Below are 8,480 nucleotides of genomic sequence, written 5' to 3'. Positions count from 1 at the left end.
TTATTTGGCAAGGTTGGATAGGATAGTTGAAAAAATATAAGATTGTATATTATAAGACCATTCGCTTTTGGTACAAAGAAGTCATAATCACTCTTAACCCTGATTTTACATATAACGGTCAATAATGTGTGTAACTTCCTAATGCCAAAAGTAAATCATCTTGCATTTTTAAGAGGAAAAGTGTTTGATGAGTCCGCCAACTCACACTATTTTTATGTGGTCTCTCTACTAAATATATCTCAAAGATATATTTTCGATCCAAAATTTTAGGGTCTGAGAATCTCAATCACGACAATGATCTAAATTTTGAATTTTTCTTTCTCAAAAAATATAAATATTATTTTTTGAATTCCTTTATTCACCGTCCATTTTAACTTTTAGTGGATGAAACATTTTTTGACATCCATCTTAGAGATGGATGTTAGATAGATCAGGGACCGCACATTAATAGGTGAGTCGGCTGACTCACCAAAACCACGTCCTTTTCAGATAATGTTGTAAAAGCCAAATTGGCTTATAATGTACTCTAAGCCACCTTGAAAAGTAGGGGTAGGACTATTAAATTTAAAAATTTTGAAAAATTGAATTCACATGGATGGGGTAAAATCAATCAATATCTGGAGAGTACCAAGTTATCCATTCGGTAGATGGTAGATTTAGGATTCAAGAAGTGAAAATATTTTCTTAGAATAATTTATTTTTTAAATAAAAGATGTGTAAAATTTCATCCCAAACAATATTCTACCTGTGCCCATTGGTTCTCAACTTATATTGTAGCTAGAAGGGTGTGGTTTTGTATGGAGGCAAGACTCTAAACGATCAAAGTAAAGTGCACATTCAAACAGTGTCAAGAAATATGGTTTCAATACTGAAAATCTTTGTGATAGCCTTAAAATATATTTTTATTTTTCATTATAAAATTTAAAACGTTAAAAATTGTGTAGATTGAGCAGATCTATGAAAACTTGAAAATCTTGAAAATTGACGGTCTAAAAATGTGTTACAAAATACACTATTTCCAAAACTTGAAGTCCATTTGTTTCTCACGTCCATGCATCTTGATGTCGAGATATCAATTTGAGGATATTTGAGCATCAATACAATTTCTTCTAATGAATTTTTTGAGGTGGCTCTAATTTGATTGTTTAGAGCCTCGGCTCTATATAAACTTTTTCCTAGAAACCTATTAGCTCATACAATAAATTTCAAGGTTCCAGACATGAAAAAAAAAAGTTCATAAGAATTAGTTCCTTATTTTAAAGGTGGCAACGGGCCAAATCCAGCTGCCCTGGCCCGACCCTACTATGGGATAAATAGCTGAACCTGACCCTGCAAATGAGGATGGACCTGACCGGACCAGGCTAGTACATCTCAAACTTTCTTTAATCCATATAAAAAAGGAAAATATGGGTGGCGAAATGTTGGTTCGAGCATGACCCTAGCCCATGACCTGCCCCAGTCGGACCAAGAATTGGGCCTAGATTTTTGGCCTCGGACCTGTCCTCAAGCCAACACTGCCCATAGCCACCCTTACCATTTTAAAATACTCAATTTTCTTCAATAGGACAATTTATGCCTCAGCTTAACAAGTCAGTATGAGGAAATATATTAGAAAAAGGAAAGAAAAAAAAGAAAGAAAAAAGAATGGCATGAGTTAGAATCCAGATCTATAATGTACCATTATAATGGTGAATGGTGTGTTCCCACTTGAAAATAAATGTCATTTTTCTGCATATTGTAGAACATTATTTTTTGGGTATAAAATCTCAATTTTGTCAAGGCAAACTGTAATACATGCCACAACACATATATGTCTTGGAAAATTGTTTCATGCAGGCTGGACCGTATTTTTATATATGCAGTCCAAAAAGTGTAAAGCATCCATTTTAAAGATGGATGCAAGTATGTGTTCTATCTAAAAATAAATGAAAACTAACAGTCCAAATGTTTTATTACTAAAGTTATTATTTTTAATTTTCAAAATTGATTTATTTTTCCATATTCATGATCTCCATGTTAGAAATTACATATCCTTAAAAATTAAATCTTAAAATCCGTCTCAAAAATAGATTTATTAAGAAGCCCTCATTTCTACGTATGTGGGCTTACCGCATGGAAACCGGGTCCATATCTTTACATGATAAACGTTAGTCATCAATCTTAGCAAATGCATTGAAATGTTATTATCATGAATAGTTGACAGCACATGGGTGAGAACATTTTTCAACTTTTTAACAACTGGGGATACCTTACAGCAAAACGTTTATAAAGAACAATCAAATTAAAGGACGTATCAAAAATTTCACTACAAAAGGTTGTTTTGATGCTCAAATATCTTAAAATTGATCATCTCGACATCAAGATGCATGGACATGAGAAAAAAATAGATTTCAAGTTTTGAAAGTAGCATAACTTGTAAAATATTTTTGGAACGTCAATTTTAAAGATTTTAAGGTTTTCATAGATCTGCTTGATCTACACTAGTTTTTAAGCTGTAAATTTTATAATTAATAATGAAAATATATTTTAAGGCTATCGCAAAGATCTCCAATATTGAAACCATATTTTCTCGATCCTATTTGAAGGTGCTCTTTTCATATTTTACTGCCCTTGAAGATCGAGATCCGTTTTTGTAGACTTTGTGCACAGAAAGGACACCCCAAGCATGTGGTTTTACACTTGCAGAGTGCAGGGTTTGTGACCTTTATGCAATCCCAAAGGGAGATTTATCTATATACACACAGAAAAGGAGCACTCTAAGCAGAAGCACGAGAAAACCATGCATATGTCTATTAGGGATGTGGCCCATATATCGATAACTCTATTTTTTGGTAAAAGTTATATCAGATTATTTTATGGTAAAAGTTTATATCAGATGTCATTGAAGGTGATTCAGCGAATGTGATTTCTTAGTGTAGAAACCCGGATCTTGTGCCTTGAGTCTGGACTTCAAGATATCATCGTTTCAGATTTGCATAAAAAAAAAGTTCTATTCAATCATATTTTCAAAGAATGTGACGATGCAGCTAATCGCTTAGCTAAAGAGGAAGCATTGTTTTAGTTCTTTTGCCTCTCTCTCTTCCTTTCTATGTTTCTTTGTTTCTTTAGGGCTACGCTCTTCTACTTTATCATTATCTCAATGAAATCACTTACCATTGAAAAAAAATTAAAACTTTATATCAGATGTCTTTTTACACTATTGAATTAACGTGCACCTTAAAAATCCTCTAGAAGATAGAGTGTTCTAATGCAGGAAAACTCAATTTAAACATCCCAACCTTGAGACATATGAATGCAAAGAAAAAACAAAGAATTTTGAGTCCTAGAAATAGTATATATTGTAAGAAGTTTCGCAAACTTTGTTTTCCAGTATTTATAGATCTACTCAATCTGTATTAATTTTGAAATTTTAACTTTTTTCCTTTCTAAGAAAAATTATAGATACCCCAAATTTCAATTTTCTACACATCCTACTCCCAATACTTTTTCTATTATACCCTAAACTCTAACACTATTTTTCCTTGTATTTACCCTTTAGTCAAACAGTCAAAACATTTTAAGACCAAAATGCCTTTTTTATCTTTCCTCCCCTTTTCAACATACTTTTTTATATTTCTCTCTCTCAAACTCTCTCTAGTAACTAAAATAACTCTATCTCACCCATCGTCTCTCCATCTGTTTCTCTCTCTATCTCTCTCTACCCTTCCTCACTCTCTCTATCTCTCTCTACCCTTCCTCACTCTCTCTATCTCTTTCTCTCGCTACCCTCTCTCATTTTTTCTTTCTCTGCTACTCACATGCCCATAATACGGTCCGGCACGTTTTTGTGTTTGATTGTAATTTTTTTTTTCAAACCGATACAAAAATGTGTCGGATCGCATCATGGGCATGTGAGTGGAAGAGAGGGAAAGAATGAAGAGCGTAGAGAGAGAAAGAGAGTGAGAGAGGGTAGAGAGAGATGATGGTAGAGAGATGTAGAGAGAGAAAGTAAGAGAATGTGACATGTCTAAAAGTACAAAGAGAGGAAAATAATATTTTGGTTTCAAAATGTTTTGACTATTTGACCGGAGATAAATACAAAAAAAAATAAAAAAACAAATTTACGTTTAAGGTATAATAAAAAAAATATTGAAAGTAAGATATGTAGCAAGTTGAAATTGGAAGGTTTTTATAATTTTCCCTAAATTTTACATGTAGGAATGAAAATAGATTATGTCTCGAGTACTACATCTCTAGACAAAATTTAGAGGTGCGCTCGTAAACCCTTATTTACTAGACATTAGTAAATACTCTTCATCTTCAAATTCAGAACAACACAAATTACAAGTGGGACCATGGACCATAACGTCAACAGAAAAGTGGACATAGGTGTCCTTTAAGACTGGTCCTTCAAGACATTTTTTTAATAAAAAGGATGGTCTCAGTTTACCTAACAAATAGGACAAATTTTCAGGTATATTTGTTTGGCGGAAGTTCCAGCTTCCGAAGCCAAACCTCTAGAACTTTTCAACTTCACAAGGGGATATGTAGGGTTGAGAATTTACCGTTTGGATTCGAAACCCGTATTTCGGATCCTATTTGGTTCCGGTATGAATCCAAGATTTGGATCCAATGGGTTGGATATTTTGATCCAAAATTTGGATATGAATAGTAATTTCGATTGGATCCAGGTATAGGTGGATCCGATCCATATCTGATATATATATATATATATATATATAGGCAAGCTTTATCTATACATATATATATAGTATGTTTTGTCATATATTATTGTAGAGATATAAAATAATTTTTTGGATCCGATCGGGTCTAGATTCGGAATCATGTATACTTTTGGGATCTGAATCCAAACTTGATCTGACCCATTCACAGCTTAGGAAGATGGAAGGGCAACTTTAATTTCTGTCCAAACGTTGGAACCGGACTTCCACCAAACACACGGCTAATGGAGAACTAGAAGTTTTCTTCTTTAATTAGCCCAAGAAGTCTCTTTCTCTCCCGTCCATTCAAATAGCAAAATCCTGCTCTACATGAGCAATGCATATTAGTTTGTACCAGACAAGAAGTGTCTGTCTATTGACAATTTTTTCCAAAATTGAAATGGCACTATGTGCTTAATATGAGAGCATGTGTGCTTAATATGTCCGTTTGGATTCGTTGAGTTATGCGCACTCCTTAACAACAAAAAATAAAAATAAAAAATTTCAAACAATAATGAAAAATTAGATAAAATATTTTGTAGTTAATGGAAATCATCATAAGGTTATATAAGATGTAGGAAACTATAAATATGAAATATTGAAAATTTTGATATATACCTTGCATGTTTCAAAAAATAAAGAAGTGAAAAAACATAATGAAAGATCCTAAATCATCCAAAAGACTATCAAAATGATTTGGATAATCATTTTTGAACAATACATTGGTTATTTGATAATCATTTTTGAACAATACATTGGTTATTTTTACTTTTAGGTTTTATGGGGACTCCCAACACCTGGAACTCGCCTCGCCACAAGGGCCAGGCCAAGTTACTCGGCCAAAGAACACTCGAAAAGAAAACTCTCTCTCTCTCTCTCTCTCTTCATTAAGTCCCATTGTTTTTCCAATTTTTACTTTTCAAATTAAATGAAACACTGATCAATACACATATCCCCCCTCTCTCTCTTAATCTAGCTTAAACTTTTTGGGTAAGTATTGCTTGCTGTACTATTTTTCCTATTCTGAATTGACAAGTGAGTCACTAAGGGCAGTTTAAGACCAACCAAGTTTTATGAGATAGAATATTAGGCAGTCAAAAAACAATATATACATAGAGTAAGTGTAATTGAGATGGATGGTTCGAGTAGAAGGCTCTAAAAACAGTAAAAGGAAAGCCTAAAAGTACATGAATGGATGTAATTAAAAGAGATATGGTAACTTATCGTCTGATTAAGAATGCGATAGTTCTCTTTAACATGATTTAGCGTTTTTTTGTTTTAGCATAACACAATTTTGGGGTTTGTTTTAGCAAATGTGAAGAAATTTTTTAAAATATTTAGTATAATTACTTTTTAATATGAGTTCAATTTAAGTTCGAATACAAATGATAGAAACATTAGAGAACTTGGAGGAAATAAATTCCCATTATAGCACTTATAACTTGACAAATAAATTTTGGAATTTAAAGAAATTGCGGATCCATGGGAAGTTAAACATTGTTAATTGTATATTAATACCAACATATTTATTACTAATTATATTATTATCATAAAACTACTATTAATTGATCAATTGACATGGTTTTTTTGAAATACTATGCATCTTTTACGAGAAGCCCTTTGCTACATGCTATTACAATCTCAAAGTTAGGACTACCATTCGAAAGATTGCATTGGGCTACTCTGCAAACAAAATAAGGGCTTGTTTAGATGTATTCATTATTACTGATAATTTGTACTCAATGAAATTAATCCTGATAATGAATTGACTGTTATTCGGCAGTGTCCATCACTAGATTATCTAAGATAACTTAAAGGCAATTTTATTTGGAAGTTTAACTTTTTGAAAAGATGTTTTTGCTTTACTCAAGTTAATTTGGTGAAAATTATATGTTTTTAGCCATGAATAGCTAAAAACGCCTGGAATCATTGAAAAAAAATGAAATAGTTAAACAATATTACATAGAATATAGGACTTGTACCAAAACAATGAACAAAATAACATTGTCTATAGGATATTAATTTTGATAAAATATAATTCCAAATAAAAGAAAATTTCCTTCAAAAAGGTCATAAGAGTGTTTTTGATTAATGTGGTTATATTGGAAACTGATTCTTACAAACATGAATGATTCAAATTTGACGTGGCCATCTTTTTAGACTTATAACCTCACCGAGGGTATGACCCTTAATAGATCAAAATGTATATCAAGATTTGTATAGCCGATCCCAATTAGTTGGGCAAAAGCTTTGATGATGATGATGATGATAATGACCTTTCTGGACTTATATTTCGCATATAGTAATATATCGAAGGTAAGGTTTTTGTATGTCAAAAACACTTATTTTATATCCACCTCCCCTCAAAAAGTTTATATAAGGTTGACACCTTAACTTGTATGAATAAGGTGTGCCTCGAAAATCCATTGAAAAAAAAGCTATTTTGATGTTAGAAAATCCTCTAATTGATCATCTCGACATCGAGATTTATTACATGAAAAGATAAAAGACTTCAAGTTGAAAAAATAGTATATCTTGCAACACATTATTTTGACCATCTATTTTCAACATTTTCATGCATTTATAGATGTGCTTGATTTAAAAAATTTATAGAGTCTGAAATATTATAATTAGAGATAAAAATAGATTCTTTGGCCATCCTAAAATTTTTGACTAGAATGACAAAGTTTGGAGGTGCGCCTTTATTTTGATTGCGTAAATTTGCAATCTTATGCAAACTTGACACTTTTATTTTCGAGCGACGGATCCAACATTTTAGGAATTGACATGGGATGATGAATATGCAACTTTTTGTTTAAAAATTTGAAAATAGGATTTTCTGAATTTTTTTTTACACTATTAATTTTCAGAGTTCTTAAGATGTGCACTATTTTTAGAGTGCCAAAAATATAGATTTAAGGCATAACTATATTTCTAGTGATTTAAGATGCATTCTTTATCCAAAATTCATGGAAATCCTAGTGAACATGTGAGTGTGGTGATTTCCAAATATCTACACAAAACACACACACTCTCTCGCTCTCATCTCATACATCTCTCATTGAGATAGAGGCAAATATCTTGACTTGGTCTATATAACATATTGGATTGTTTTCTATATGAAGGTTTGGGGTTTATTTTTTATAAAAGAAGGTGATATTCACCCTACCTGATTGAAGGTATATGATATTCCCAAGATGAAGTTTGTGAAAATTTTCTCTGGGCACACTCCCAAATCTCTAATTAGATGATTGTGACTTTCTTGATAAACGATTCTTATTTTATATTTTTTTATAGCATGTAGTTAATGCGACTAAAGTTAGTAAATGGCATAATTTACTCTAAACTACATTTAAAGTATTTTTCTCAATTCTCGACCAACATGCCATTCTCCAATTTTTCGAATAATGGAGAAGTAAGGAGACAATGTTAGGCACATGTGACTATTTGTGACACAGACGTGCTTGTCAGAAATGTAAACTATCTACATTTAAATATTATTACAAATCATGTCCAAATAGCAAAAAAAAAGAATAAGAAAAAGAAAAAGAAAATAAATTAATAGACAAAAAATTGTTAATTTATGTAACTGAATTTTATTCATAAATTTTTTTTATTATATTTCAATCCAAGGTCGCATCATACCAATAAGCAAAAAAAGTAAAAACTATTAGGTAAGTGCAAAACAAAAATACTTTTATTTCGCATTGTGAACTTTTTATTTTGAAAAAATGATGGGCACTTTCAAAATTGACTTATGTAAATACAAACAATTTTCAT

This window comes from Amborella trichopoda, chromosome 2 (assembly GCF_054954075.1).
Source record: "Amborella trichopoda isolate Santa Cruz 75 chromosome 2, AtrichopodaSantaCruz75HAP2 v2.0, whole genome shotgun sequence".
In the NCBI taxonomy this organism is placed as follows: domain Eukaryota; kingdom Viridiplantae; phylum Streptophyta; class Magnoliopsida; order Amborellales; family Amborellaceae; genus Amborella; species Amborella trichopoda.
Note: the sequence above shows the minus strand (reverse complement) of the source record.